General features: G+C 42.1%; 1 pseudogene; it reads left to right on the forward strand.

The window, feature by feature from the left end:
* Positions 1 to 7,406, forward strand: part of LOC138170830 (exocyst complex component 7-like) — a 152,919-nt pseudogene extending 145,513 nt beyond the window's left edge.
* Positions 7,407 to 10,819: the final 3,413 nt, after the last annotated feature.

Consider the following 10,819-nt stretch of genomic DNA (forward strand, 5'->3'; position numbering starts at 1 on the left):
ATACTCACACACACACACACACACACACACACATACACACACACACCTTGCCTCCTGCCCACCTTCCCGGCCTCATTTGCACATCTCTCCCTTTTCCATCACCTTCACTCCAGCCAGAGTTGCCCTTCTGTTCCTTACACTCTTCTCTCATTGTCTCTGTGCATTGATCAGCCTGCCCTCCAGGCTTAAAATGCACTTCCTTTTGCAATTCCTCATTTTTTTCAAAGCTCAGTTAAAGTGACACATCTTAAAATTATTATTTTTTCCCCTTCATTTCCCAACTAGTGGCTCCATTCACTTCCCAGTTTTCTGGTTTTTTGTTTTTGTTTTGTTATTGTGCTTTTTGTTTTTGCCTTTTTTCCCCACAGTTCCCCATCATATTAATTCTGACTTTGGTCCTTCCATTAATATGTGAATGACCTTGCTGTGATTGCCTTCCCCACTGGTGCAGATGGCAGCCCTTCCACACACCTTATTCTCCCCAGAGGATTTATCTGATAGAGTTAAATCCTTCCACATAACTATTTTTTTTTGTTTTCTTATTAATTCCTAGGCACAGTCAAGCACTTGCAAACCTTCAAAGCCTAAGTTCTAGCTTCTCCAGGATGACTTCCCTGACCTGCTAGTCATTGTGTACTGTGCCCGACCCCCTTGTGCCTTTTATTGTGCTTTGAACCTTTCTGATGCTCTTAGCATGGAATGCTGTGCAGTGTCGGTCACAATGCCTCCCCAGTTAGACTGGGAACTCCATGAATGCAAAGACTGTGTTGGATGGAATTGTTCTACCTCCTCTACTCCCATGCATTTACGGGAAATGCTAAATCAGACCTTCACAACCTGCAGCCACCAGGTTGCAGCTCACCAAAGGATTTCTTCTATGTGCAAAGGATGGTTTCCTCTATGTTTTTCAAGGTCTGCTGGAAATCTTTTGGCATGCTGCATGTGGCCCAGAGCCATAAGCAAGCCCAGGGCCATAAGCGACCCATTGGTCACAGGTTGTGTGGACCTGTGTCGAATGTTTGTTGAATTGAATTGGAGGTTTTCATCTCTCCCATCCCCACCCACAGAGGCAAGGGGATTACAAGCATGGACTATAGCAAGTTTCCAAACAGGAATGAAATTATGGAGGCACAAATCCACAAGGTACATTTGCTAATTAAAAACATTGACCAATGTTGTAGATATGAAAGAACCTTCAGAAATTCTTGAACTGTGAACTCATTGGTTTAGTAATAGTCCTCCAAGTGAAAATCTGTGTGTCTAGTCTGAGGACATGATAGGGTGAATGATGGTACCAAAGTCAGTGGGTAGTGAAACATGTTGGCTTTCATTTAAGCAAGACTGAGTCTGTGACTTATAAACTTATAGCTCATAGGACTTAGAGCTAGTAAGGACATTGGAGATTATCTAGTGTGGTTGATCAGCCATTTTTCAGTTTTCTTTGACTTTCCATGACCCCATTTGGAGTTTTTCTGACAGAGAAACTGGAGTGGTTTGTCATTTCCTTCTCCAACTTATTTTATACATGAGGAAGCTGAGGCAAATAGAGTTAAGTGACTTACCTAGGGTCACACAGCTAGTAAGTATCTGAGGGCAGATTTAAGCTCAGGAAGAGGAGTCCTCCTGATTCCAGACTCTAGGACTCTAACCACAGTACCACCTATCTGCTGCCCCCCCCCATCTAGAGTAATTCCTTCAAATTGGAAGAGGAAATATGCTCAGAGAGAAATGACTTGTATAAAGTTATAGAGAGATTAAGAGCAGAGAAAGAATTTAAATTAAATTTATGTTTATTTTCAGTTTACATCATTCATTTCCACAAGATTTTGGGTTATGAATTTTCTACCTGTCTCTCCCCCACCCACCACCCCAAAACAGAGATCCCACTGCACATCCCCTCCCCCAATCTTCTCTCTCCTATATACTACCCTATGCCCGCTCCAACTTTCCAGTAGGGCAAGATGTATCTCTGTGCCCCAGTGCCTGTATATCTTATTTCCCAGTTGTAGGTAAAATAATAATAATATAATAATAGTTATATATATATATAACATTTGATTTTAAAACTTTGAATTCCTGATTCTTTCCCTTCCTCCATCGTCAACTTACTGGGAAAAGAAGCAATTCATATAGGTTGTACATGTGTAGCTATGCAAAATATTTCCATAGTGGATACATTGTGAAAGACTGACTATATTTCCCTATCCCATCCCCCCCCACTTGTTTTTTCTCTACTTTGACCCTGTCCCTTTTCAAAAGTGTGTGCTTCCAACTCCCCCCCCAACCTGCCCTTCCTTCGATCACCTCCTCTTTCATCTCTTCCCCCCATACTCTCCTGTAGGGTGAGATACCTTATTTAGTGTGTATGCCATACCCTCCCTAAGCCAAATTCAATGACAGTAAGGTTGACTCATTCCCTTTTGCCTTCCTGTTCTTCCCCTCCATTGTAACACTTTTCCCTTGCCTCTTCTATATGAGATAATTTACTCCATTCTGTCTCACACCATCTCCTTTCATTATATTCCTCTCTCACCTCTCAATTATACCTTTTAAGAATCATCCCTTCCTATTCAATTGGTCCTGTGCCCTCTGTCTATATATACCTTTACACATATATACACACACTCACATATGTATTCATATGCCCAATATCCCCTCCTATATAGACATATATATGTATCTATATATACATATATACATTTATATTCCTTTCAACTATTCTCATACTGAGAAAAGTTTCATAAGTTACAATTATCATTTTTCCATGTAGGAATGTAAATATTTCAACTTTGATAAGGTCCTTATGATTTCTTTTCCCTGTTTATCTTTTCATGTTTCCCTTGCTTCTTATATCTGAACGTCAAACTTTCTATTCAACTCTGTTTTTTTCATCAAGAATGCTTGAAAGTCCTCTATTCCACTGAATGACCATATTTTCCCCTGAAACATGATACTCAGTTTTGCTGGGTAGGTGATTCTTGGTTTTAATCCCAGCTTCTTTGACCTCTGGAATATCATATTCCAAACCCTTTGATCCCTCAGTGTAGAAGCTGCCAGATCCTGGGTTATCCTGATTGTGTTTCCACAATATTCAAATTGTTTCTTCCTGGCTACTTGTAATATTTTCTCCTTGATCTGGGAACTCTGGAACCTGGCTATATTAGTCCTAGGAGTTTTCTTTTGGGGATCTTTTTCTGGTGGTGATTGGTAGATTCTTTCAACCTCTATTTTGCCCTCTAGTTCTAAAACATCAGGGTAATTTTCCTTGAGAGTTTCTTGAAGGATGATTTTTTTAAGTTCTTTTTTTTTTTTTTTGATCATGGCTTTCCAGTAGTCCAAAAAATGTTTAAATTATCTCTTCTGGATCTATTTTCCAGGTCAGTGGTTTTTTCCCATGAGATATTTCACATTGCCTTCTATTTTTTCACTTGTTTGGATCTGTTTAATAGTATCTTGATTTCTCATAAAGTCACTAGCTTCCATTTGCTGCAATCTAATTCTGAAGGAATGATTCTCCTCAGTGAGCTTTTGAAATTCTTTTTCCACCAGGCAAATTCAGGTTTTTAAGGCATTCTTCTCCTCATTGCCCTTTTGGGCTTTTTGCCACAGTAGAACTCTACTTCCAGAGAGGAGAGCTTTGTCCTAAATCACTGGGGTTTTCTTAGCTGTTGGAGCTATTAGTTGACTGCCCTCTCTGAACCCTCCACTGGCTCTGGCACACTGGTCAGACACCCCAGGACCTCCACCCTAGACAGTGCTCCAGATCCAAGGAGATTAAAGCAAGAGCAATTACCCGTCAGACTGGTTGCTTGGTCCACCTGCAATTGCAGGCCAGGAGCTCTGAAGCAGCCACACAGCAGCTGCACAGCCATGGCACCTCAGCTGCTTCTCCCTCCAGGGGCAGAGTCCAGATTGCATTCCCAGACCCCCTATTCCCAAAGTTCACTGACCTCTTACTTTGTCTTTGGCATTTATGGGTTGATAATTCTGGAAACTGCCACAGTTGCTGGTGATCTACTCTCCCAAAGTCCCTCCAGCCAGGGCTCGGCGTGGCCACCCTAAGGCTAAATACTTGGGTTCCTGTGGGGTCTTGTTTTGGCTCCCAGAGCATTGGGATGGCCCCTTTCTGCAGGTCTGCCAGGCTGTCTTCAGCAGGAAGTTAGTTTCTTTCTGTTACTTTATGGGTTCTGTAGTTCTAAAGTTTGTTTAGAGTAATTTTTTACATGTGTTGGAGAAGGTGGAAGCAGGAGCCAAGTAGAAGTGCTCGAGAAAAAACTTGAACCTACTGTTCTTTCCACCTCAGACCAATGGCTGGTCGACATTAAAAGGTTAGAACTCACCCATGGCCAAGCTGTAGATTTAAAAATGAACCATTCCATGACAGAATTATGCATTGTTGCATTGGTAGCTAGAGTCTAGAGGTAATTGTTAATTGCAATTCAAATCAAAGCAGTCATATAGAAGTAGTTATTAATTGTAGAATTTGACTATATAACTATTAATATGTAAGCCCAATTCATCCAAGCAGAAAGATTTTTTAATTATGAAAGCAGAGGTGAGTGAGCATGAGTTTGTGCCCATGTGAGTGGGGGAAGCTGCCAACTATGGTAAGAGAAAAAGGGCTACATGGCAAGATGTGGAATCACATTCATCTGATCTAGAGGGAAGCTCTGAGCCCACCTAATTCTAACCTGCAGTTGAGCACAAATTCCCTGGACAACATTGCTCATGGGGGGGGAGGGGCCCAGACTTTGTCCAAATATCCTCAGCATGAAAGATTCCTGTCCCCTTGGAACTGCCACTACTCCTCTCAGACAGCTGTACTTATTAGGAAATTGGTCTTCATATCTCCTTCACTTCCACTTGTTATTCCTGATCCTTTTCTCTGAGTACAAAACAAGGCAAGTCTGATCTCCTTTCCCTACAGCAGCTCTCCTTACAAATGCAGACAGCTATCATTACCCCCACCCCTTTCTCCAGGCTCTGGATCTAGTCTCTTCAGCAGATCTCCATACAACATAAGGACACTTCCCCATTCCTGTCTCCCTCCCTTGGGGAATCTCTGCTTTCTCAATGTCCCTTTAGAGTGTGATCTCAAGGTTAGAACCAGTAGTTCAGATATCATCTGGCCTGGCAAAAGGACTGAGGGACTGTTACACCTCTGGTCAAGGACTCTAAACACTTCGATACAACCCAAGATAAGTGAGTTTTTTGTTTTTTTTTTACTATCTCATCACACTGTTCAGTCATAAAGAGTTTGGGATCTGTAAATGTCTCCAGATCTTTTGGATCTTTGGACCTCAGATATATGAATTTATAAATATACTTGGTGATCTCTGATACAATGGGCAGGCAAGCTGTGGCTGATGGACAGAAGTGGGTTTGCTGGAGATGGTGACTTGAAGAGGACCTCTTCCAAAAGTGACAATGAAATAAGGGGTGCAGGCCATCAGGGATCACAGATCTCTGAGGCCCATACCTCTCAGGGTCTCAAGAATTCCCCCAGAAGAGACATCAGTGAGGAGGTGGTTGACACAAGCAGCAGGAGGAGATGCTGTCCCTCATCTGAGACAGCCTGGAGAAGAGCAGTCAGCTCACCAAGAACATGGTTTCTATGCTAGCATCTTTTAGAGAAACAGCTTATTAAGCCGGAGAACTCCATCATCCCTGTGCATAAGCAGAGAGCCTATAGCAATTACAAGAGAATGTGGAGAAGACCCTGTCCTGTCTAGACCATGTCATCAGCTATTACCATGTGGTCAGTGACACAGGGAAGATAATGAGGGAAGCCCTCACAGGAAGACTGCAGGAGTAACTAGCATTCATGGCCCAAATCGAGAAGGCAGTGGAGTATGTTCAGGGTAACCACCCTAACTAAATGGTTTGGGGTTCCTTTTTCAGCATGGAAAAGAGTCCCTAGAGTCTGAGTTCCGAAGTCTGATGAGTTGGCACAGTAAGGCTGTCCCCCCATGCTCATTCTGGACCTAATCAGTGGAGAGGATGGCATAGAGATTCAGGATAACATGACCCTGGATCTCCTCTCAGAGGGTGTGCTCCATGATGTGATTCAAATTTCCCACTGGCTGGTGGAATATGTGAAGAACCAAGAATTTCATGAATGTTTACTATCAGATCCACTCCAGTCAGTTGGACCACTCAATCAAGGACCTGAAAGGGCACTTTTGGGAAAGCAGCTCCTCTTCTGGTGTTCCCTACTCCCCTGCTATACCCAATAAGAGGAAAGACACACCGAACCAAAAAAAAGTCAAATGGTCAGCTCATGAGCATGATTTCTGAGTTACAGTCTGAGGGACTGAGTGAAAACTAAGTGCACTGGCCCGGAGAGATGATATGCTGGATATGGACACTGATGCCTACATCCACTGTGTCAGTGCCTTTATCAAGCTGGCACAGAGCAAGTACCAGCTGCTGATGGATATCATCTCAGCAGCTTTGACTCCCTTATCTAAGATCCATTGGGTGGACACTGAATTCACAGTGTCAATTGCCTGGAAGGCCATCATCCAAAGTGACTGCTCAGCTGTGCTCACAATCTTCCCCATCCTATGGCACCTTAAGGAAACCAAGCCCGAGTTTGATCAAGTACTTCAGGGCACAGCTGCCAGGACACATTACTTCCACGGAGATCACTGGTGCCAAAGCCTTGGAGGACTTCGCCGATAACATCCAGAGCACCCAGACAAGGATGGCACTGTGCATGAGCGCGCCATCCTCTTCCTTCAGCAGTTTCTATATTTCCAGGAAACCATTGGTGCCATGCTGGCTTCACAGGAGACAAGCTCCTCTGCTGCCAGCTAAGACTGAAATCAGCAAATGACCACTAAGCACCTATGTCTGTATGGTCCTCGGGAATCTCCAGTTAAACCTGCTCAGCAAGTCCAAGGTAAGTGAGGACCCAATTCTAAGGGCCATTTTCCTGCACAATAACTACCACTACATCCTCAAGTCCCTGGAGAAGTCTGAACTCATCTACCTGGTGGAAGTGACCCAGGAGACAGCTGAGTGCTCATACCAAGATCACATTGAAAAGCAGATCCAGATGTACCAGCACAGCTGTCTAAAGGTAACTGGCTACATTTCTGAAAAGAACTTACCTGTATTCCAATCAGGAGTCAAGCTCTGTGACAAGGAGCAACAGACGATCAAGGAGTACTTTAAGGGATTCAATGATGCCCCCAAGGGGCTCTGCAAGATCCAGAAGACTTGGGCCATCCCAGACACTGAGCAGAGGACAAGATCCACCATGCTCAGAAAACCATTGTCAAGGAGAACTATGGGGCCCTCCTGCCAGCATACCCTTTACCAAGAATCCTGAGAAATACATCGAGTACCTCATGCAGCAGGTGGCAGACCTGAGCAAGCACCTGTTTTACACATTAACCTGATGCTGCCATGTCACTGTGGCATGTCCATGGCCGCCAGCAAGCCTTAACCCATTTATCCAACAGATAAACCAGGGTTCATACTGCTTTTTGGCTGAGTGAGTTTGAAGTCCTTTGGGGCAGGGACATCTCTTTAGAGTTCTCATTCTCCATCTCTGCTTCCTCCTAACAGCCCTGCTTTAATGGGGCCCATGACCCCCCACTTTGGTACTGTTCGGGAGGAGGAAAGAAGGAAGACAAAGGGCATCAGATTACCAGCTGCTTGTTGTGGGCTTTGGGTACGTGAAGAACAGCCCATCTCCCACTGGATTAGGTAGAGTCCCTGAGCTAAGGGGTCAGATCCACTTCTCAGCTTTCTGACTCTTGGTGTGTATATGGCTGAGGGACAGAACCACGGTCACTCTGCCCAGTTGTCCTCTCCTTGGTCTGAGTTAAAAGCGTTTAATAGAAGAGAGAGGCCTGGCATCCCAAGCCAAGGCCCTCCATAGCCCTTGGATGAGAAGGAACTCTCTTCATCTTTTCTTTCTCCTTAGCAATAAGCACTAAGAGGTGGCAGGCATCACCATCTCCCCGCTTCTCTCTTCTCGTAGCATCACCTTTAGTTGCCATAGGCACCCTGGGGCATCAGAGGAAGCTCATCCCTCCATTCTGTCTGTCAGTACCATACTGCTTTCCTCCTAGTAAGAGAACAGAAAAATAGCCCTTATTTTTCCATCCTCCAAAACAAATACACAAATATAACTGATGTAACCAAAATAATAACCATCAAATTCCATCTTCAAAATTTGGGATCTGTAGAAGGACTGTACAATTTCACGTAACTGTCATTATGAGCACCAACTTTTTAATAGCCATGTTCTGCCAGGGACTCTGTGTTTGTGAGTCATGGAATGCTGTGATCTTGGAAGAAGCAAAATTGTAGGTGATTAGAAGGACAATGGCAAGATGGCTGTTGCGTATAAGCAGGATGAGGCAGATCACCAGCCGGCACATGCTGCTGCTTCTGGGTGTCTGCTGTGTGCGGAACTGGAGCTTCCCCATCTCCAGAATCTGGTCAGCTACAGCTTTGGTATGGTCGTCCTTCCCTGCTGCTCATCACCCTTGGACTCTGTCTCAGTGCTGGGCTCTGCACACTTGTTGGGGGAGAGAAGTCTTGCATGAGTGCTGCTTTTCTAGCTCTTTCTTTCATATTTCTGAGTAGTGGATGAAGAAGTGATATATTTAGCAATGGGGGCTGTCTGTAATCTACATATATGTATAAATAAATATATGTATATATAAATATATACACGCAAACATGCATGTATATATGTAAATATATATGTGTGTATATAAACACATAGGTATGTGTATTTAAATATATGTATGTGTCTGTATATATATATATACATATACATGCATAAAAAACACACATGTTTTGTTTTTTTAAGAAAAAGAAAGAAGATTGAAAATGTTGGAGACCAGGTGGGCTCAAAGTCCTGTCTCAACACTAATTACTATGAGTCTACAATTTCTAATAACCCCTTTGTCTTGAATAGTCTGTAAGTTTGGGCTGGGATAGAGCACGCAGGGGATGTTTAGTGCTTCATGATTGAAGACTCGAGAGATACAAGGGTGAAAATGTGGATATTTCTTAGAAAGACTAGAACCCTCTGGGTTACCACCATCTTTTGACAAAGTTCTTCACCCTAAGCAATGATAATTAGAAGTTTTCGTGCCACACATTGCTGAATCACAGTTAACTTGGCAATAATTCATTTGACAAATGCTCAGTGACTGCCCATTGTATCAGAGCACGATCTGGAGAAACTTCAATGACTATTTATTATTATTTGCTTTTTTTTTTAACTTAACAACCCCCCCCCCAAATGAGCATTTTCATTATAATTGTGTAACAGGTGAGATGGCCTATGAAACTGCAAATCCCTATGAAGCAGGGCTTCTTTTTTTAATGTATAATAAATTCCATGTAACTTTCTGACTCTCCTGTTTGTCTGTTATTCCTCCTCTTATTTGTTAAGTTCTCTCTTTTTTCAACAGATATTGGCCTTTTTCCTACTTAAACAACTTAAAAAAAAGAAAACCTCTTAGAAAAAAGAATCACAGGGTCTAGCATTAACAAATTAAGGGACCATGAAATACTTTACCCATCAAATTTATGGACAAGGAAAGAATTTATGACCAAACAAGAGGCAGAGAGCATTATGGGATGTAAAATCTGTAAATCTGATGACTTGAAATTTTAAAAGTGTGTTTATGAACAAAACTCAAGTAGCCAAGGTTAGAAAGAAAGCAGAAATCTGGGAAAACATTTTTTTTTGCCTTTTTTTGGAGGCCAGTTGGGGTTGTCAATTGCCCAAGCTAGTTTTTGTGCTAAGGCTCTGAACTCAAATTTGAACTCAGGTCCTCCTGACTCCAGCTCTGGTGTTCTACTCAGTGCTCCACATAGCCACTCCCTGGGAAAACATTTTATAGTAAATTTCTTTGAAAAAGGCCTCATTTCAAAAATAGTGAACTGGGTTAAATTTCTAAGGATAAGTCATTCCTCATTTGACAAATGGTCAAAAGATATGAACAGTCAGCTTTTAGACAAGGAGATCAAAACTATCTATAGTATATGCTGTAAATAACTATTGATTAGGGAAATGCCAATTCAAATAACTCGGAGATGCTACCTCATACTCATCGTGTTGGATAACATGACAAAAAAAGGAAATGAAAAATGGAGAGAATGTGCAAACCTGGACACTGAGTGCACTGTTGGTGGAGTTGTGAACTGATCCAATCATTCGGGACAACAATTTGAAACTATGCACAAAGGGCTATAAAACTGTTCATACCTTTTGAGTCAGCAATACCATTAGTAGGTCTGTATTCCAGAGAGATGTTAAAATAAAAGGAAAAAGAACCTGCAAGTACAAAAATATTTGTAGCAGCTTTTTTTTTTTTTTGTGGTAGTGAAGAATTGGAAAATTGAGGGAATGATCATTTATTTGGTAATGACTGAACATGTTGTGGCTTATGATTATGATGGAATAGTACTGTCATAAGAAATGATGAGCAAGGTGTTTTCAGAAGGAAAAAAAAAATCTGGAAAGACTTACATGAACTGATCTGAAGTGAGGTGAGCAGAACCAGTAAATGCAATTTTTATTCTGATCAATTGTAAATGACTTAGCTCTTTGTAGCAATACAATGATCCAAGATAATTCCAAAGGACTTATGATGAAAAATGCTATTCTCCTGCAGAGAAAGAACTAATGGAGTCTGAATGCAGATTGGCTCTTATCATTTTTTATATTTTGGTGGTGGTGGTTTTTAATCTGTGTTTTCTTTCACAACAGACTAATATTGAAATATGGTTTTGCATGACTGCACATATATAACCCATTTCATATTCCTTGTCTTTTCAAGAA

The sequence above is a fragment of the Petaurus breviceps genome, unplaced genomic scaffold (genome assembly GCF_028583685.1).
Source record: "Petaurus breviceps papuanus isolate PSGF00001 unplaced genomic scaffold, PetGlider_PUasm1.0 391, whole genome shotgun sequence".
NCBI classification, from domain to species: Eukaryota; Metazoa; Chordata; class Mammalia; order Diprotodontia; family Petauridae; genus Petaurus; species Petaurus breviceps.